The 22,771-nt window shown below is 42.7% G+C and overlaps 1 pseudogene; it reads left to right on the plus strand.

Moving 5' to 3' along the window:
• The first annotated feature begins 22,148 nt into the window (after nt 1-22,148).
• Nucleotides 22,149-22,541, plus strand: LOC106144819 (eukaryotic translation initiation factor 1 pseudogene; annotated as a pseudogene).
• The last annotated feature ends 230 nt before the right edge of the window (nt 22,542-22,771 follow it).

Genomic DNA, 22,771 nt, shown 5'->3' on the forward strand with positions numbered 1-22,771 from the left:
CCTGACAGCAGGTGATTACATTAGGTATTCTGCTTTGGGCCAAACTTCTTTCAAGTTTTCTTCATTCACCAACCCGACTTTTTGAAATGTTCTCTTCACCCATCAGTCACCTGCCATCAGGCTTCCTCTGCCATTTACCTTCCTCTTCCTTCTTATCCCAATTTAGCTCAAGAGAAAAGTCCCTTGTCAAATGATACACCACACCCCAGAACTATAGGGTACCTCGGAGCAATAATAATTTATATCTCTATGGAAATTTAGTGCAAAGGAGCTTTCGCATGCACGAACTCAGTTCAAATTCACCTCACTAAACTATCTCCGTTTTATTGATGAGGAAACCGAAGCTCAAAGAGATAACCACAAAGCAACTTTCCAAAGGATAAAAGAAAAAAAAACAATGAAATCATCTTGTTGCCCAGAGCTGGGGTATATAATCCCACCACTCAGGTCCTAGTTCATCTCGGGGTCAGCATCCTTGAATGTAGCCAAATGGAGCCAACAAGTGCAAGACCACCATGCAGATTGTCAAATGGGAGATTTTCATTTCCAATGGAATAAAATTGCCGAGTCCAGTTGGCTTCCTATCAACTCCTCCAGAACACTTTCTCCACCTGGGTATTTCCATGCAAGACCGTTGCTGGTTCATGGCACTAATTAAATATTTTTGCAATATTTACCAGTGGTGTGTCACACCATTTATGAATATTTCTTCTGCAGAAGGGAGGAAACAAGAAAAAGTTGGTTTCCAGTGACGGCCTTTGTAGCAAACCGTTCGATAATAACCCTCAGAAGCAGCCTCCGTGCCTGGGTGAAATCTTTCCGGAGTCTCCAATCCCTTGTAGAAAAACCATTTCTCCAAATGCACAAGCATTTCTGCTGAGCCACTAAATAACTTCTGCCTGCCCGTGACAGGGACAGCCTTCAGGTGATATGATAGATGCCACACAAATAATCAATCGATACACTGGTTTAAGTCTCCGTCCCTCCGTTTGGCATTGTGTGGGCTAATTGGATGATAAAATGTGATGAATGTGTATTAAACTCAGCCTCTCCCAGGATGCTCCCAGGGGTCCTTTCCCATTTTCTCGCTGACCTTTTAGAGCTCAGCCTTATTGTATGTGAATGCAATTAAATCAATTTGTCAGATATTTGCATTAGTCGGGCTTGTTCAGAATTCAATTATTCAGTGTCACTTTACTGCCCTTCAGAGGCTTGTGCGCTGGCTCGTGTTCAAGTGACTGATAAAGGCAGGCCTGGGTGATGGTGTCGGGGTCCAGGCCTGTGCATGTCTTCTCTCAGAGAGAATTCAAAAAAAAATCCAACTTACCCAGATCCCTTCTCTCGGGAGATAGAAAAGAGAGACTTGATACAGCTGAACTTCAGTGCTGGCTGTCCCAATTGCTGGGAGGGTGACTTGAAGATTCTATGCAACCTGGGTCACCTCTTCTGCCACGTGGAGTTGCTTTCCTCTGAGCTCCCTCTGAAACAGACCTCGGGAGCTGGATTCAAGTGCAAGTGTTTATTGGGGGAGGTGAAAACGGCAAGCACCAAGCAGACATCGAGGCAGCAGCAGAGCCATTCAGAAAAACAAAGGGCAGGGAGAGTAAGTGAGCAGGTTGCCAGTGGGGGAAATCAGTGCTCGGTTTTATGGGGAACTCTGGGAGATGGAGTAGAATCTTCGCCAGAGTTGAACCAAAGGAGCAAGGAGTTTGGGCGTATTTCTACCAACTGCCTGTGCATTATTGGCGGAGAGCTACCCTAGCCGTATTAGTTCCCTGGCACCTTTAGACACACACACCCTAACATGGGCTGAGTGTCCCCTGAAGCCAGAGAAAACTCTCAAGCAGAGGAGGCACAGATACCCTCACTAAGAAGCCCCGTGGTCATGCAAATATGGGAGAGCATCCGTGGCGCACACTCCAGGGGACACACTTCATCGTGAAGTCAAAAAGTAACCATGCATGTAAAGTCCTTCCTACTATCCCTGGCACAGAGCAAAAGTCTGCTGCAAGTAATAAGGCAAGACTATTATTCCTAGAACTATGCAAAGCTAGGAAAATGGCTTTCCCTAGACAGGAAGTTCAACTGCAAAGCTAAGTTCGTGGCAGAGGGGAAGCCACTGTCGCACATGCCTTCCTGGTGGGGGTGGGGGAAGGGGGAGTCGGAGGTAAAGCCACGGAAGGCTCACGGAGCATCGGAACTGGGTTCTTAAGGACCAGCAGGTGGGCACCAGCAGACAAGAAGAGTAAAAACACTGTCATCAGGAGGAGCAGCATGTGCAATGACACTGAGATAACACTGTATCTGTTTGGCGGCTGCTTAGGGTTTACAATGGCTGGGATGGAGGAGGAGAGACAGCTCTAGGTCTTGATACCAACATTCAGGTCACGAGAGAATTTCTTCCTCCTTCAAGGGCATCCTGGTCCCGTGCTATCCTCGAAGAAACAGGTGGCTTTGGGGAGTACTAATGCAAAGCATTTAATCGACTCTTTGATGGCACACAATGGAAATCATTTATAATAGAAACACACAGACTCATGAACAGGGGTTCGAAATATCTACTGCACGGGGAAAAAGAGAAAATACGATCATCTTTTAGGTTGAAAAATAACTTCAGGGTTTTTCATTGAGCCCAACATGTTCCATGACTTCAAAGAAAAAAAAAGGAAGTTAATTCAAACTTAGATTGCATTCATGGAAATCATGCCATGTTCAGATAAAGGGAGGGAGGGAAGCTCACTTGGTCTGCACTATGTGGGCAGCTCAGGAAGCAGCAGTCCAACTTGAAATGCCATATCTTTCCCAAGGGGCCCTGGTACACTGAAGCAAACCCAGGAGAGAAGGAGCAGAATTCTAAAGTCCCAGAGAGGGAGAATCCAAGAGCAGGTTGTAGGGTGGCTGGGCTGATCTGGCTTCCACTGTGAGAAAGGGATTTGTTTGACTCTGTGTGATTCCAGAGGCTGAAAACCCAAACTCCAGTGAAATCTACTTCAGCTGAGTGGAACAGAGCAAAGCCATTCGAGAATGGACAGGTCAGCCCTGGGAGGAAGTTCTCTGTTCTTGGGAGAAAGAACTCTGCATCATGTGAGGTGAACACCTGACCGAGGGTTTAGATAAGATGCTCCTTCTTAGGATGGAATCAAGCTCTGAAGACCCTTTTCAAACCAAGTTCCTGTGGTTCTATGACAGGGATCACGAGGAGGCACACCACCAAAAAAGGGGCATTCTGTAGGATGGACGGAAACGGTGCCACCTCTAGTCGTCAAGAAACTCAAGACAGCATCTCTGTGTGGCCGGCTACCCAGGGTTGGATCCAGGGGAATGAGAAAGACAAGAGTTTCCTTTGTCATTTAATAGAATGAATAGGCACGGCGGCCCCTCATCAGCCATCGAATGAGTCCTGGTACAAGAAGAAAGAGAAAAATGGCGAGGGAAAGAAATAGAAGGGACAGCTATGATTTATGTTATTAGGAGGTTCTTTTATTGAATTCTGCTTAACTCTTATAAAACGTCTTTGGACTTGATGGTGTTACTAGATTAATTCTTTCTGCCATGAAATGGCCTTCCATGAACATGGGTAGAGACAGGGGTCACATCAATCTCCTCTTGGAGAAAGAAGGGACACTTCCGGCTTTGTTTCTGGGCTAAAATTGTCCTTCTTTTTGAACAAAACAAAATGCCTTCTGAGAAACATCCTAACGCCTCCCTCTGGAAACCATGATTCAGGTAATGCTGCTCGGTCCTTGTGCTTATTCATGTGTGGGCCTTCGGGTGTCACCTTGGCCCCACCTGCTACAACCCCCTGTTCCCTTAGCTCAGACCCTGGCAGCCGTCATTTCTTGCAAACTGTGATGCAAACCACCGAACCACTCCCACCTTGTGCTTCCCCCCCCCCCCCGAACCCCATGCAAAGTTCTGGATAACTCCCTCCCCACCACAAATGGAAGCTTCTAGAACTGGTCCCCGCTCTGCCCTCCCGCCAGGCCAACTCTCTGAAATGATCAGGGAAACTTCCTAAAACATCCGTTTTACTGAATGAGCTGCATTTTCAAAAAAAAACAAAACAGGAACTCAGCAGTCCTAGGGTAAGCGCCTGTGTGAAGAAGCCTCACCTCTGTGTGTCCGTCTGCGGTGTCTGTGCATTGGCAATCCCACAGTTGGAGAGGCGCCAAAGAGCAACTGGGCCTTAAGGTTGTCTCGAACCACAATTGGGAAATGAAAATGATGTCAGGGCAGGGCTTGAAACTGAAGGTTAGACAGGACAGCCAAGCACTCCAGCAAGGACCTGCCACCAAGAGCTGGAAAGGAATCAGAAGCCCTGTCGATGCCTCCCCGCCCTTCTTCTGTCTCTCTTTGCTCTTTCTCTGCCCCCACCGTCCACCCCTGCTTTTCTTTCTCTCCCTCTCCCGACCTCTCACATTCTTCTCTCTTTCTCGATGCTTTTCCAAGGCCAGATGGCCTTTCCTCTCTGTTCCCGGGTGTCCAACTTTATTCCCTCTCTTGGACTGGTTCTTGCTGACTTAGAGAGCCAAAGTCAAATGTGACCAAATGTGGCTGCCCCATGGCTCCTGAATTTGCATATTCTTGCTTCAAAATAACCAGAAGTAAATAAATCACATCCTTCAGAGCCAGTTCCACGTTCCTGGGAGGAAGAAGATCCAGGAGCCATTGAATATCACTGTTCCATTTATGGTCAAATGTCCCACCCTGGTTCAATTAGCATGATCCAGGGGCAGGATCATCATATGGCTCAAAAGTGGCCTCCATCTCCCATCCCTGTGGCGAGGGGGCAGAAGTTTCTCAAGGAAGGGGACTCATGAGATGGCAGGGGCTTTAATCCTCGAACTTTGCTGCACCTCCATCACAGATCGCCTTGGAAAAGTCCCTCCACTGTGGCCAGAACTGGAGAGTCTTTACTGTAGGCACACTGTATCCTGATCCCCACTGCCTCTCCTCAGGTAGGAAAGCAGAGCCTGTGAGATGAGACACTTTCCTAATAGCATATTTACATGTTAGTGAGGTAGATGACACTACGGTCATCTTTAAAGTCATACTGATGACTTAATTCAATTTACGATTGTGGAATCTAATAAGATGGTTTCCACTGAGAGAGAGTCAAAGACCCAGGTTGTGCATGTGTGCAGACGCATGTGCACTCATGCATGATCATGCATACACAAGAATTAAAGAAGGCAAAATAGAGAAAGGGATATTTTTCTATGAGATATCCATTTAAACATGCTCACGTGTGCTAGAATCTTCAGAAATACAGAATGAACCTGACCAAGACTTTGCCACGGCTTGGATATGGTTTGCATGTGTCTCCATGAAATTCATGTGCAGGAAGATGGTCGCAATGGATAGAGATGGGACCTACTGGAAGATAATGAGGTCACCGGGAGCCTTGCCCTCAGAGGGGATTAATGTAGTCCTTGAGGGACCCCAGTAAGTTCCTGTGAGGACACTGTTATAAAGAAAGTGAATCCGGCCCCTGACTCCCTCCTGCTTGCAGTCTCACCACATGATCTCTCTCCCTCTCGTAAATGACTTTGCTGTGATGCCATCCCTCATATTGTGATGAAGCCAGGAGACCTTCGCCAGAGCTCAGCAGATGCTCTTGGACCTCTAGATCTGTGAGCTAAATGAGCCTCTTTTCTTTAAAAAGTGTTCCAGCTCAGGTATTTTGTTATAACAACAAACTTCATGCGTTATACTGAAGGAGATGAATGTTCCATTTATATCCTCTGAGATGAAAAGCTTACATTCTCCCCACTGTAAAAAGTGTGGCTTCTTTATTATATATATTTGGGGAATTCCCAGGTGTACAGCTGTTTATTCATTAACAGGTAAAATGGAGAAATTAAGAATTGTATTAGAAATCAGACTAATCTAGATTCCAGTCCCACAAAAATTTGGTTGTTTGGATGTTTCTGAACTTTAGATTTCATAATTTATGAAATGAAATAATCATAGAATGTTTGCCTCCAAAATATTACTGTAGGGATTGGGTCTGTGGATATTATCATATCTAAAATATAGCTAGCTTTCAACTTCCAAAAAGCTAGGGGAGAAAACCCAACTAAATCCAAAGTAAGCAGTGTAAGAAAAAAAAAACTAATAAAAAGACAACTTAGAAGTCAATAAGACAATAGAAAAAGAAAAAATTCGATAAAGACAAAACCATGTTGTTTGAAAAAAAGGGATAAAATTGGTAAACCTCTTGTCAGACAGATCAGAAGAAGAAACACCAAAGATACAAATTAATATTAGGAATCAGAGGTAATGTTACTAGCAGAATCTATAAATTTTAAAGGAAAATTATAAAAATACTTTAAACAACTGTATGCCAATACATTTGATAATTTAAATGAAGTAGATGAAGTCCCTTAAAGATAAAAACTACCAAAGTTTATCTAAGAAATACATAATTTTTAATAGCTGTACATCTATGAAAAAAAGTGTAATTTTAGTTAGAAACATTCACACACACACACACACACACACACACACACACACACACTTCCAGGCCAAGTGTCTTTAATAGTGAATCCTACCAAAAATTAAAGAAAAAATAGCCAGTATACACAAACTTGACCAGAAAATTAAGAGGAAAGTATTTCACAGTTGGTTTTATGAGGTCAACATTATCCTAACAGCTAAACCAGACAGAGACATTAAAGAAAAACCAATGGACCAATATCCCCCATGAACACAGATTTTTAAAAATGTAACAAAATTTTAGTAAATCCAATCCATCAATGTATAAATAAGAAAAATATGTCATGACTAAATAGGGTTTTTCAAGGAATGCAAGTTTGACTTAACATTCAAAAATCCATGTAGAATTTTTTTTAAAAAATGAAAAGGGGAAAAAAACCATATTAACTCAATAGACAGGGAAAAGATATTTGACAAAATCCAACATCCATTTCTAATTCTAACAAGAATTTAAACTTACAGTTCATGAAGAATAGAATGAAATGCCCTTCACCTGATTAAAGGCATCTCAAAAAAAAAAATCTATGGCTAATATCATACCGAATGGCTAAAGATGGGATCCTTTCCCTTTAAGATCAGGAGCCAGACAAAAATGTCTACTCTCCCCGACTTCCGTGCAACATCGGCCTAGAAGATTCTGCCAGTGCACTAAGGCAAAGAAAAGCAATAAAGGGTGTTGAGATTGGAAAGACAGATTTAAAACTGTCTTTCTTCACAGGTATCATGATTATCTGCGTACAAAATCTGAGAGGATCTACAAAAAAGCAACTGAAACTCTTCAGTGTGTTTGGCACAGCTGCGGAATACTCAACCTGCATGGTGTTTATGTTGATATCCTAGTAATGAACAAATGAGACCCTTAGAGCTTTAGGATGCCTCCGAGAAATGTAAAATAAATCTGCCCCCCAAAAATGTGGAAAACCTACACACAGAAAACTATAAAGCATGACTAAGAGAAATTGAAGAAAATAAATAAATGGAGACACCTAGCATGTTGGTGGGTCAGAAGATTCAAAATAGGTAGGACATTGGTTCACCCTAAACTTATTCATAGATTCAATACAACCACACTCAAAATTTCAGCAGGCTTTTAAAATGTAGAAATTAACAAACTGATTCTATCATTTATGTGGACACACTCTCAGGCTTAGAGTCGCCAGGGTGACATTGGCAAAGGTAGTTCGAGTTCAAGGGGGACTAGCACTATCTCATTTCGAGGATTATTTTAAATTCATAAAAATTAAGACAGTGTTGGTATTTCATTGTTCTATTTTTTTCTAGATAGAAAATAGCACAGAGACTACAGAAATAGATCTACACCTTTTAGAAACTCATTTTCAACAAAGCTGGTCGAGACTGTCAGTGGAGAAAGGGAAGTCTTTTTTTTTTTCAATGAGTGAAACAATTGGATACCTACATACAGAAAGTAATATGAATAAAAAGGAACAAATTTTGACCCAGATCTCATAGTATTAAAAAAAATTAACTCAATTATAAACCTACACATAAGACTTAATTCTAATATACCTTTTAGGGAAATAATTCTTAGGTGAAAAACTTTTGTGACCTTGATTTAAGCAAAGATTTCCTGTCTGCTACATCAAAAGCACAATCCATATAAGAACAAATTGATAAAATGGACTTAATTAAAATTTAAAACTTCTGTTCCTCAAAAGAAATAGTTAAGAGAGCGGAAAGACAAGAGGTAGAAGGGTAGAAATATTTGCAAATCAAATATGATATCTGATAAAGGGCTGTATCCAGAATACATCAAGAATTCTCAAAACTCGATAATTTTCCACAAAACTCATTTTGAAAAGTAAGTAAGAGATCTGAACAGATACCTCATCAGAAAATATATACAGATGGAAATTAAGCACATGAAAAAGATAGTCAATGCCATTAGTCGTTAGGAATGCAAATGAAAAAAACCAAATTGCGATACCATTACACACCTATCAAAATAGCTTCCAAGGGTTGGCAAGGCTGGGTGGAATTTAAGTTCTCATGCACTCGTGGTGGAAATAAAAATGGTAGAGCCACTCTGGAAAAGTTTTCCAGTTCCTTAAAAACTAAAGCATATCCCCACCATGGGATCCAGTCATTCCATTTCTAGGAGAAATGAGAGCACAGAGCCCATGCTACCACGGAGACTTGCGTACAAACCATTGTAGCCGTTTCCTTTGCGTTGGTGCCACCCTGCAAGCAACCCCAAGGCCCCTCAGCAGGCCAATGGATCAACTCTGAGATACTCACTCAAGAGACTGTTCCTCAGCAACAAGAATAACGAATTCACGATACATGGAAGACACCCATGTTGAATGAATTTCAAAATAATTATGCTGAGTTAAAGAAGATGGGGAGGGAGTATATTTCCTACATGATTCTATTTAAATAAATTCTAAGAAATGCAAATGAATGCACAATGTGAGAAAACATATCAGTGGTTTCCTGGGAAGAGAGGAGCATGGGGTAAGGAAGGAAGGGGAGGGATTTCTAAAGGGTAAGGGGACACCTCCAGAGCTGATGGATGGGTAGGATCACCTTATTGGTTGTGGTGATGGACCCACAGGTGTATCCAGATGTCAAAACTTACCAAATACTATGAGTCACGATTTATTTATCACAAGCAATTATTTTTCAATAAAGCTAGTTTATACATCCAAAGCAATTATCCCTCAAGAAAGGCGTTAAAATATGTAGGTTATTGTCTAATGCATAGATATGCACATGGTTTTTAGAAAGGACTGGAAGAGTCCACACCAAGTTGTTAAGTAGGCATTGCACTCAAAGGTGGAAGGGTTTGAATGAAGACTCATACTACGTATCCACAGTACCATTTAAATATTTTACAAGAATATATTTATGAATTATTTGTGTGATTGTACAATTAACATTTATTTTAATGTAGCCAAAGACAGCAGCAAGCCTTATCTATCATAGCTAAGGAAAAAAAAAAAACTCTTTCTGGCTTCAGGTCAAAAGACATTGTAAATGAAAACATAACACCCATCACCTCCACCTACCTACCTCTGGGTGGAAACAGGGGAGCGCTAAGACGCAAATCGTGCCCTTTGGAAAGATTTTAAAGGTGAAGAGTTATTTTTATAAAAACGTCTCCGCGTTCCCTGCGTCACAAAGATGCCACACTCTTTACAAAGTGTTAATAAGGGCGGGTCCTTATTTCTACAATGGGGGAGGGGAGGGATGGTGGAGTGGAGAAAAGGAACTGGTGAAAAATGTGGACTAAATGGAAAGAAGGGAAAAGGGAGAAGAGAAAGAAAAAGAGGAAAGAGTGATGAGGAAGAGGGAGAAGAGGTGGTGTGCCTTAGGGCGACAGGGGAGGATGAGGACGGAGGAGAAAGAAAAGTAGGTGACCTTGTGGGTGGGGGATGGTGATGGTGGTAGTGGAACTGTATCCGTTTTTATCCATCTTTGACTATGTATCTTGAGTCAGCTTCTAATATCACAGAGCCCTGGGACAGGGAACAAGGTAGGTTAGAGAAGTTCCTGATTTGGGCAAAAGGTTCACCTGCACTCAGCTAAAGATACCCCCCAAAACTCCACCCCAAAGAGGTCTGAGTTCTCAACTCCCCGAGGCACACCACCCCTGGGGCTTGTACCCAAAACCCACATTGGCCCCACCTGTGACCACCCCAAAGATCACACACCTTGCTCAAATCCTCCATTTCCCAGCAAGCGCCCTTACTTGTAGCAATGGAGTATTATTCCAAAATTTGTCTTTGTTCCCTCTGTCCTTCATGTGCATTCCAGTTACTAGTGCTACAACAGCTAGATGGAGGCAGAGACGGGATTTCAACCGAGTGTGTTGTTCGATGGACCCAAAGGAAAATTGGGTTTGGGGGGGGGGGACTGGCTGTTGGCTGCAAAGATGGATTCTGTCCGTCAGGTATGCAAGGGGGAGTCATCGGATGCCTTGGCCCACCTGTAGTAGGCCTGGGTGTGAGTCACAGGCAGACAGTCCCCAGGAGGAAGAAGGAGTTGGCACTGAGTCACTGGGAGTCTGGGATCAGACTGTGTTCAACATTTCAGGGGGAAAGTGGACCACAAAGTGTGATATAAAAATAAGCCAACTGCCACGGTCTGTCTGGGCACAATTCAGGAGCCACTTGTCAAAAGAAACTAACTTTATTCTTAGAACTACAAACGCCAAACAAAACAGCTCCTCAGGAAAAAACCCTCAGAGCCCAACTGCCACCACGGGCTTCCACAAGCCTCTCACCCCCACACCAGCCTCTCCACCTCCCACAATCCTCCTGCTCTTGAGGCCGATTGGCTGGGTTGTGTGGGCGGAGCCAAAGAAGTCCCCCAATGAGCAGCTCCATGGAGGAGCCAATCAGCTAGATGTTGCTGGGGCCGCTGTGAGCCAATCATCAGCTGCCAGTCTGAAGGGCAGGGAAATAGCCCAATGAGCATCACCGCAGAGGAGCCAATCAGCTAGATGTTGCTGGGGCCGCTGTGAGCCAATCATCAGCCGGCAGCTGGAAGTTTGCTGGGGCCCCTTTGGCTGTGGCTCTCAACAGCCAACAAGGGAGGAAACATGGCAGCCGGAAGGGAGTGAGCCTCCCGGGCCCCGTGCCACTGGCCAGCAGATCTCACCTGGTCAGAATCCTGCATCTCTGAGAGTGTTAGAGGACCCCATCCAGCTGCTCTCCACAGAAATCACCAGCTGAGACCCCGCGCAGGGCTCCGGGCCTCAGGGTGCGAGTAGGACCCAGAGCCGGAAGTTCCAGGCCACACAAGGCTCAGCCAGTGCCTGAGCAGAGTCACCTCTCAACACTCTGCAGGTCACCAAGACTTCACTCCCACACAGGTCACTCAGCTGCTACCTACCCACAGCACAACTGCCATCACCCAGCTCCCCACGTCACTAGGATCCCCCCAGCCCTGAGAGCAGGCCGCCGCCATCTTGGCTCAACATTCTCACTATATTAGCTGGGGGCAGTTCCCAGATGGGACCCCAGCCACCAGGTACCGGGTTGCCCACCTTACCCCCTCCCCAGTGGCGGTGACTCAACACAGTAGCTGCCCAACACAGGTGGACAGTGTGACCAGAGAGCCGCCCACAGGAGCCCCGGGGTGAGAGTTTCCTCCATTGGGAACTGCTAGGGGAGAGGGAGAGACCAGGAACTGGGAAACCTCCAGGCCAGAGAAGGACACAGCACCCGGCGCTCACGTCATACGAGCCAGCGGTCCCAAAAAAGAGACCCATGAGGTGCAGTCTTTCTGCAGGGACTGGCTGTTGCCACTTCCTGCATCCAGGCACCCTGCGCCAGGACCAGTCTTCCCACCCTGGTTACCTCCACCATACCGAGGGCAGAGACACCAGTTTACCTACTGGAGGAGAAGAGAAGGAAGAAAGCTAGCTACAACCCTAGTTTCTTCCTCCAAGTTTTTTGTTTGTTTGTTTGTTTGTTTGTTTTTTCTCCTCTAACTCTCTATTCTCCGGCCCTCACATCCCCAACATATGTGAAACCAAGAACTTTCCATGAAATAGGACTTTGAGGACTGAGTCATCTGAATAATATAATACAGAGGTGTTGTATATGCCCCCCCTTTTTTTTGGTTTTTCTTTTTATTCTCTCATTTCCCCCCCTCCAAATTTTACTGTTTTAACATCTGTATTTTTCTAAATACATATGTGTGTTTGTTTCATGTACTCTACTGTCATCCCACATACTTGCCTACCCTAAATTACTTCCCGTCTATTCTCTTGCTACCAACCCTCCTCATTAGATCTCCCCTTCACACTTCCTAAAATATATTAACTCTATACCCTCACATCCTGCCTCCTCAGCATTTGGTCCTACTCTCCACCCCCAGTTCATTGTCCACCATCAGAAATTGTAAAACTTTTTACAAAAACTACTGATTATATTTTAGATAATAATTGAATCCAACATTTCTGTACATTGAGACTAAACTGTAAAGGTCTTAATAGCAACAAATTGTTCATAGGTTATATATTGTTGATATTGGGGTCTGTTAACATTGTCCTTTCCCAGAAAAGAGAGGTCTTGGAGCCCTACAAGAGCACTGCAAACCTAAGGGGTAAAAACAATAACAATCTAGACCCACAGAGCTGGAAAGGAAGACCCACGAGCAACATGAGAAGACAAGGGAAGGAAGTGCCCCAAACAAATGAAGACACCACATCATTAGAACCATTGGCAGCCACAGCAGAAGAAATGACAGAGAAGGAGTTTAGGATATACCCTAAAATGCTCTGTGAACTCAAGGAAGATATAAGAGAGCAAATACAGGCAGTGAAAGATCACTTCAACTAGAAGCTACATAAACAAATACAGGAAGCAAAAGATCACCTAAACAGGGAGATAGAGGTGCTAAAAAAAAAGAAATCCTTGAAATGAAAGAAAGAATAAACCAAATTAAAAGCTCAAATGAAAGCATCATCCACAGAGTAGACCACTTGGAAGACAGGACATCAGACAATGAAGACAAAATATATAATCTTGAAAAGACCATAGACCACACAGTGATAATGGTAAGAAATCACGAGAAGAACATTCAAGAAATATGGGATACCATAAAAAGACCAAATTTAAGAGTTATTGAGATAGAGGAAGGCATCGAGGTCCAAACCAAAGGAATGAACAATCTATTCAATGAAATAATATCAAAAAACTTTTCAAACATGAAGAATGAAATGGAAGCCTACAGGATGCCAAATGTACAAAATCACAACAGATCCACACCAAGGCACATTATAATGAAAATGCCCAACATACAGAATAAGTAGAGAATTTTAAAAGCCACAAGAGAAAAAAAAATCAGATTACATATAGGGGAAACCAATTAGGATGACGGCAGATTTTTCAATACACACCCTGAAAGCTAGAAGATCCTGGTACAACATATACCAAGCTCTGAAAGATAATGAGTGCCAACCAAGAATCTTGCATCCAGCAAAATTAAGCTTCAGATTTGAAGATGAAATAAAAACCTTCCATGATAAACAAAATTTAAAAGAATTTATAGCTAGAAAACCGACACTACAAAACTTCCTTGGCAAAATATTTCATCAAGAGGAAACAAAAATCAACAATGAAAATCAGCAGAGGGAGGTAGTACCCTAAATTAAAAGCTAATCAAAGAAGAAAATCAAGTCAAGTTAAATAACAAAAATAAACAAATGTTGCTGGGAATACAAACCATGTCTCAATAGTAACCCTGAATGTTAATGGCTTAAACTCACCAATCAAAAGACATAAGCTAGAAGATTGTATTAAAAAATACCCAACAATATGCTGCCTCCAGGAGACTCATCTGATAGGAAAAGACAAACACAGACTGAAGGTGAAAGATTGGGAAAAAATGATACCACTCACATGGACTGCAGAAGCAAGCAGGGGTTTCCATCCTTGTATCAAATAAAGTAGACTTCAAGCCAAAATTAATAAAAAGGGATAAAGATGGACATTACATACTGCTCAAGGGAGCCATACACCAACAAGACACAATGATAATAAATATATATGCCCCAAACAATGGTGCAGCTATGTTCATCAAACAAACTCTTCTCAAGTTCAAGAGTCAAACTGACCAGAACACAATAATCTTGGGTGATTTTAACACACCTCTCTCACCACTGGACAGATCTTTGAAACAAAAGTTGAATAAAGAAACTATAGACCTCAATAACACAATTAATAACTTAGACTTAACTGACATATATAAAATATTCCAACCTGCATCAAGTGGATACACTTTCTTCTCAGCAGCACATGGATCCTTCTCTAAAACAGATCATATACAATGCCACAAAGCAACTCTTAGAAAACACAAAAAATTAGAGATACTACCCTGCATTTTATCAGATGATAATGGAATGAAATTGGAAATCAGTGACAAAATAAAAAATAAAAATTACTCCAACACCTGGAGACTAAACAATATGCTACTGCATGAACAATGGGTCACATAAAATATTAAAGAAGAGATTAAAAAATTCTTAGAGAACACAGACAAATATATCGAAATCCCTGGGACACTATGAAAGCAGTTCTAAGAGGAAAGTTCATTGTATGGAGTTCATTCCTTAAAAGAAGAAAAAGTCAACAAATAAATGACCTCACACTACATCTCAAAGCCCTAGAAAAAGAAGAACAAATCAGCAGCAAAAGCAGTAGAAGGCAAGAAATAATTAAAATTAGAGCTGAAATCAATGAAATCGAAACAAAAGAAAATTGAAAAAATTGACAAAACAAAAAGCTGGTTCTTTGAAAAACTAAATAAAATTGACAGACCCTTAGCCACGCTAACAAAGAGAAGGAGAGAGAGAACTCAAATTACCAGTATACGTGATGAAAAAGGCAATATCACAACAGACATTACAGAAATACAGAGGATAGTTAGAATTATTTTGAAAACTTATACTCCAATAAAATAGAAGATATTGAAGGCATTGATGAATTTCTTAAGTCATATGACTTGCCCAGACTGAATCAGGAAGACACGCACAAGTTTAACAGACCAATATCAAGTGAGGAAATAGAAGAAGCCATCAAAAGCCCACCAACCAAGAAAAGCCCAGGACAAGATGGATACACAGCCGAGTTCTACAAGACCTTTAAAGAAGAACTAATACCAATACTCTTCAATTTATTTCAAGAAATAGAAAAAGAGGCAGCACTTCCAAACTCATTCTATGAGGCCAATATCACCCTGATCCCAAAACCAGGCAAAGACACATAAAAGAAAAAAAACTTTAGACCAATATTTCTAATGAATATAGATGCAAAAATTCTCAATAAAATTCTGGCAAATTGAATACAAAAACATATCAAAAAGATTGTGCAGCATGATCAAGTGGGATTCATCCCAGGGATGCAAGGCTGGTTCAACATACAGAAATCAATAAACATAATTCATCACATCAACAGACTCAAAGATAAGAATCATATGATCATCTCAATAGTTGCAGGAAAAGCATTAGACAAAATACAGCCCCCTTTATGTTCAAAACACTAGAAAAACTAGGGATAACAGGAACTTACCTCAACATTGTGAAGACTATCTATGCTAAGCCTCAGGCCAACATCATCCTAAACAGAGAAAAATTAAAGGTATTCCCTCTAAAAACTGTAACAAGACAGCGATGCCCTCTTTCTCCACTTCTATTCAACATAGTCCTTGAAACACTGGCCAGAGCAATTAGACGAAAGAAATTAAAGGGATATGTATAGGAAAAGAATAACTTAAGTTAGCACTATTTGCTGATGATATGATTCTATACCTAGGAGACCCAAAAAGCCCCACCAGAAAACTTCTAGAACTAGTAAATGAATTCAGCAAAGTAGCAGATTATAAAATCAACACCCATAAATCAAAGGCATTTCTGTGTATCAGTGACAAATCCTCTGAGAGGGAAGTGTGGAAAACTACCCCATTTTCAATAACCTCAAAAAAAGTAAAATACTTGGGAATCTACTAACAAAAGAGTTGAAAGATCTATACAATGAAAACTACAGAACCCTAAAGAAAGAAATCAAAGAAGACCTTAGAAGATGGAAAGATCTTCCTTGCTTTTGGATAGGCAGAATTAATATTATCAAAATGACCATCCTACCAAAAGCACTATAGAGACATAATGCAATTCTAATCAAAATCCCAATGGCATTCCTCATAGAAATAGAAAAAGCAATCATGAAATTCATCTGGAAAAATAAAGAGACCCAGAATAGCTAAAGCCATCCTTAGCAGGAAGAGTGAAGCAGATGGCATCGCTATACCAGACCTTAAATATACTACAGAGTCATAGTAATAAAAACAGCATGGTATTGGCACCAAAACAGACTGGTATACCAGTGGTACAGAAGAAAGGACACAGAGACTAACCCACAAAATTACAATTATCTTATATTAGACAAAGGCATAAAAAACATGCATTGCACAAAAGATTGCATCTTCAACAAATGGTGCTAGGAAAACTGGAAATCCATATGCAACAAAATGAAATTAAGCCCCTATCTCTCACCATGCCCAAAACTCAACTCAAAGTCAATCAAGGACCTAGGAATTAAACCAGAGACTCTGCGTCTAATAGAAGAAAAAGTAAGCCCTAATCTATCTCCATCATGTGGGATTAGGCCCCAACTTCCTTAATAAGACTAGTAAGGCACCTGTAGCACAAGAATTAAAACCAAGAATCAACAAATGGGAAGAAACTAAAAAGTTTCTTCTCAGCAAAAGAAACAATCTGTGAAGTAAACAGAGAGCCTACATTCTTGGGGCAAATTTTTACCCTTCACACATCAGATAGAGCACTAATCTCTAAGGTATATAAAGAACTCAAAAAGCTAAACACCAAAAAAACAAACAACCCAATCAATAAATGGGCCAAGTACATGAACAGATCTTCTTAGAAGAGGATATACAATCAATCAAAAAATATATGAAAAAATGTTCATCATCTCTAGCCATCAAAATTAGAGAAATGCAAATCAAAACTACTCTAAGATACCATCTCGCTCCAGTCAGAATGGCAGCTATTATGAAGACAAACAGCATTAAGTGTTGGTGAGGATGTGGGGGAAAAGGCACACTCATACATTGCTGGTGGGACTGCAATTTAGTGCAGCCAATATGGAAAGCAGTATGGAGATTCCTTGGAAATCTGGGAATGGAGCCACCATTAGACTCAGCTATCCCTCTCCTCAGTCTATACCCAAAGGACTTAAAATCAGCATACTCCAGGGACACAGCCACATCAATTTTTATAGCAGCACAATTCACAATAGCTAAACTGTGGAGGCAACCTAGATGGCCTTCAGTAGATGAAAGAATTAAAAAATGTGGCATATATACACAATGGAATATTACTCAGCAATAAAAGAGAATAAAATCATGGCATTTGCAGGTAAATGGATGCAACTGGAGAAGATAATGTTAAGTGAAGTTAGCCAATCCCCAAAAAAACAAATGGCAAATGTTTTCTCTGATATAAGGTGACTGACTCGTAGTGGGGTAGGGAGGGGGAGCATGGGAGGAATAGATGAACTCTAGATAGGGCAGAGGGGTGGGAGGGTAAGGGAGGATCGGGGGTTAGCAAGGATGGTGGAATGTGATGGACATCATTATCCAAAGAACATGTATGAAGACACGAATTGGTGTCAACATACTTTATATACAACCAGAGATAGGAAAAACTGTGCTCTGTATGTGTAATAAGAATTGTGATGCATTCCGCTGTCGTGTATTTAAAAAATAAAAGCAATTTTAAAATAAATAAATAAAAAACAAAACAAAACAAAGCCAACAAGCTAGGCACGATGGTGCACGCCTGTCATCCCAGCAGCTTGGGAGGCTGAGGCAGGAGGAGGATCGTGAGTTCAAAGCCAGCCTTGGCCATGACGAGGCACTAAGCAACTCAGTGAGACCCCCGGGGATGTGGCTCAGTGTTCGAGTGTCCCTGAATTCAATCCCTGGTTCCAAAAAAAAAGAAAGAAAGAAAAGAAGAGAAAAAGAGAAAGGAGCAACTGAGAGGATTCCAAGGTGGCTGAGTAGAGGTGCCATCCTTCACCTTCTCAGAACCAAACAACTCATAATAGCTGCGCTTCACGGTAAGTGACTGAGGAAGAGCCTGGAGACCCAGTGAGACATGGAGACCGGGGAGGGGAGTGCAGAGAGAGGAGCAGCTTCACTAGCAAACCTGACCCCAGCTCCATGGTCGGGGGAACTGGCCACAGCAGGAAAGTGTCAATGAGAGTGGGTCCCCGTGGGTCCCTGGCCCACAGACACACGCAGACTGGCTCCAGGGAGCTCTACTGTCTCCACTGTCTACTAGGAGCCCAGTGAAGGGGGCCATCTCCAGGTAGGACAGATGAGGCTGGACACGGGGGAATTTTCTGGAAGCAGGTTTATTTCAGCTGCAGCGGTCCAGAGGGTGCTCCTGCCTAAAAATCTCTGCACCAGGAGTCTGAAAATTCCTTTAGGTTTATACTCACTGGGATGATTATATGATAGTGGGTGGGGACATACTCTTTGTCCCATATTCTTAGGCCAGACAGAGGTTTTACAAGTTGTTTTTTTTTCTTTCTGCAAACCTAGCATATATTTAAAAAAAAAAAAAAGAGGAAGGTACAAGCCACAATGCCCTCTGCAGACGTTTTTGCTGATGTCCTGTATGAACATCTTTCTGACAAGAAGAGAAGCTCAAGTATGGGGGGGGTCCCCTAGAGAGGCTTATATGTTACCCATCTGGTAGGGCATGTCTTTGGTAGGGGCACCTGTTCTGCTCCAGTCTTTAGTTTCCTTCAAAGAAGACCCACGGTGTCTCTCCCCAACCCACCAGAGCAGAGGCTGCTATGTATGATCCCGCTGGACTGGCCATGTAGCTGCGACCTCAGCACCAAGTGCAAGCAGGTCCCCATACTCTAAGATTATTTGTCTTTCTTATCACTGGAATCTCACCACTTCCTGGTTACAACAGAGGTGCAAAATCCATACCTCCCAGACCCATGCATGCAGTGCTCAAGATGCTAGCAGGGCGGGAAAGGGGTGCCCACGGGAACCAGGGTTCTATGGGGGACTGGAGTTAGGATCATCAGCCACCGGAAAATGCTACAGAAATGACAAAATCTTCTTGGTAGGCGAGGGAAGTGCGTAGAGATCTAAACTCTACAAAAACACACCAGGCGAAGACTTAAAGGGTGGAGGAACAGAACTGCTCAGGAATAATCCTCTGTTCCCCAATCTGCGAGGAAACTCATTTCTCCTTTCTCTTGCACAAACTTTCAAGGACTACAACACAAAGCTCCCCACCAGGATCTTCCCCCTTAAAAGGAACCTGCTGGTGTTCACTGGGAGATAGCACTCTGTCTCTGTGATGGGATCCTCTGCGAGAGTGATTGGCATTTTGGAGGTCAGCCCTCCCGTAGGATGCTGGACCTCAGTGGACTTGAAAGGGCCCTGTTTGTTCCGTGATGAGCTTCTTTGACGCACCTGAGGCCGCCGTGCCATAACCTTCGTGCAAATCATGCCTATAAGCAAAAAGGCTTCTCGCAAAGGGTGGGTGTTTTTCTTTCCCACGTCGAAAGTGCTTTCTTTCCACACTTTGGTGGCCCCGGGCCCAAAAGGCACACTTCTTCACAGTGCCCTTCGAGCACCTGGGGAGCCCTGAAGTGGTAATTACCTTAGAAAGTGTTTTCTCCAAGTATCTGGCCGCAGAGAAATAACACGCTGCCTCCCTTTCCATCCATCTCACGGAATTATGTAAATAGACCCAAAGCCAACCAGTTTAAATGATTATAAAATGGATTTCTAAGTGTTACCTGTGACCAGACAAGAATGCTAAGAAAAAAAAAAAAAAAAACAGAAAAAAACTTAAAACGTGCTTCTTCGCAATCACTAAAATGAAAGGACAAAATACTTAGTGAGGAATTTTTCTGAGTAAGGAACCTCTTGAGCCTCGTTGGCCTGGTCCAGCATGGATGAGGGATGTCCTCCCGCGGCGCTGACCACATTTCATGAGACAACTGAGGGAAGGAGCTGGATTCGGAGAACGTAAAGGTGATTTCCCCAAATGGAAGATTAGTTCTTCAACTTTAGCTCCGTAAAAATCACCTGGAAGGAAATTAAAATGCAGAGAAAATTCTGCTCCACGACTCTGGGTGGGAGCTTAGACATTTCCAAGTTCCCAGGTGATTGCCAACACCAAGGGTCCGTCGACCACACTCTGAGCAATGCTGGCTTGGAGGGAAAACAGGGCAGAGTTCTGTGCGACCGTGCAAGCTCCTTACTTGGTTACTGTTGAGGATCATCCTGCTCTGACATACTGGGACTGTCAAACCTGCCTCATCAGTACCTAGGGTGCCTGTGTGACCCAGACTGGCCAATCAGCCAAATCCAATCATTACTCCAAGGGTGAGCTGTGGCCAATCAGAGCCCCCAGGCATGCTGGGGGGAAAAAAAGGGAAGCTCTTTCCTTCCTTCCAAGATCCTAGGAAATAAGGACCATGTAATTCAAAGCTACAAGTAGTCTTTCTTTGTAGCTGATTAGAAAGAGCTTGCCTAAAATAGATCAAATACAAAGGGGAGGGGAGAAAGGAGGGCTGAGGGGGGAAAGATCTGATCGTGCTCCTCCTACTGCACACAGGTGACCTGGAGTGAGATTGCAGGACATCGTAGTCCTGCGAGCTGAAGGTTACGTCAAGACCCAACAGCAAGTGCATTGTTCAGAGGGATCCGATTCACCTCCTGTAGTAAAAACTAATGGTCTCTACAGGGCTCATCTTAAAGGGGTATGCTGAATTGCTTGGCTGATGATAGAGCACCCCCGCCCCTGGCAAAACACAACGACCTTTACCTGGACCTGCCAGCCCTATATCCAGTTTCCAAAATGATGGAAGATGGGAGGACCATCACGTTTCTTCAGCTTCTCAGTGAGGGATTCCAACAAGATCCAACCCACTCTAAGTCCCTAATCATGTGTATGTGTGTGTGTGTGTGTGTGTGTGTGTGTGTGTGTGTGTGTGTTCTTTTTTTTGTCCGATACACCCAAGCCAGGGTGTCTGGTAAAATGCACGGGCTCCGCACCCAAGTTCGTGGGATTCAATGCTAGCTCTTTTCCTATTATTGCATCTCTCTGGATTTCAGTTTCCTTGACTGTAGAATTAAGAACCATGATAATAATAGCAAATGTTTTATAGGTATTTGTTGTGAGTTTGCAATGACTGTTTCAATAAGAGCCTTCAACACAGTTCCAGGCACATAGGAATCATTCCACACATTGTCCATTATGGCAAGTGTGGGAATATCAGGAAATATCATTTCCCTAATCAATAGGCCAAAAAAAGTGATGTTTGATTATGATAGTTTACATAGTCTTCTCCTCTTTAGCACGAGAGCGTTGAAATGTCATCTCGTCCACTCTTATAAGTCAGGTATGTAACCCCTGCCTGACACATTGTAAGTCCTCCATGAATGTAGTAAGTGAGTGAATAAACCAACAATGATCATAACTACCATTAAATGAGCACTTATTCTGTACCAAGCACTTCACAAATTTTACATATAATCAAAACAACCCTACAGCATAGGTGTCACTTGCCTATTTGAAAGTCGAGGAAAATTAATGATCAGAGAGGTTAAGGAATTTGCTTGAGTACAAATAGCTGGTAATGAGTGACCCTTCCCCACTACACCAGCCACCAGCTTTCTCCAACCACTTTTTTTTTTTTTGTACCAGGGATTGAACCCACCAGGGACACTTACCCAAGGAGTCACAACCCCAGCACTTCTTATTTATTACTTTGAGATGGAGTCTCACTGAGCCACCTAGGGCCTTGCCCAATTTGCTGAGGCTGGGTTTGAACTTGAGATCCTCCTGCCTGAGCCTCCCCAGCTGCTGAGATTACAGGCATATGCCACCATGCTTGGCTTCTTCAACGTCTTTAAAATAATAATAATAATAATAATAATAATGAATTAAAATTATTGTAGGCCCTTTGGGACTTTTTAATTATTTAGCAATGATAAATAAGTGATTAATTTTTGTTTTAATGTTCTATATGTTTTGTTTAATGTTCTATATGTCACGATTAAATGTAAATATAGCCCCAGTCACTGAGCCGCCGCCAAGGACTCCGCAGCCTCCCCCTCCAGGAAAAGGAATCGTATCCTATGTCCGCTATCCAGAACCTCCACTCTTCGACCCCTTTGCTGATGCAAGTGACGGTGACGAGCTGCTTGCTGCTGGCACTGAGGATTAGATCCATATAAGAATTCAACAGAGAAACGGCAGGAAGACCCTTACTACTGTCCAAGGGATCGCTGATGATTACGATAAAAAGAAACTAGTGAAGGCGTTTAGGAAGAAATTTGCCTGCCATGGTACTGTAATGGAGCATCCAGAATATGCAGGAGTCATTCAGCTGCAGGGTGACCAGCGCAGGAACCTATGCCAGGTCCTGGTAGAGGTTGGACTGGCTAAGGACCATCAGCCGAAGGAGGATCAGTTCATGGGTTTTAAGTGCTTGTGTGGCTCACTGAAGCTTAAGTGAGGATTTCCTTGCCATGAGTAGAATTTCCCTTCTGTCCCTTGTCACAAGTTTAAAAACCTCACAGCTTGTGTAATGTAACCATTTGGGCTCCGCTTTTAACTTGGACTGGTGTAACTCCTTCATGCAATAAACGGAAACGAGACGTGCTGTCGAGTCTTGAAGTCCCTCATTTAAACAGAGGTCAGGCAGTAGGTGCCTGGCAGTGTCCACCCTGAAACAAAGCAATAAGG

This window comes from Ictidomys tridecemlineatus, chromosome 10 (assembly GCF_052094955.1).
Source record: "Ictidomys tridecemlineatus isolate mIctTri1 chromosome 10, mIctTri1.hap1, whole genome shotgun sequence".
NCBI classification, from domain to species: domain Eukaryota; kingdom Metazoa; phylum Chordata; class Mammalia; order Rodentia; family Sciuridae; genus Ictidomys; species Ictidomys tridecemlineatus.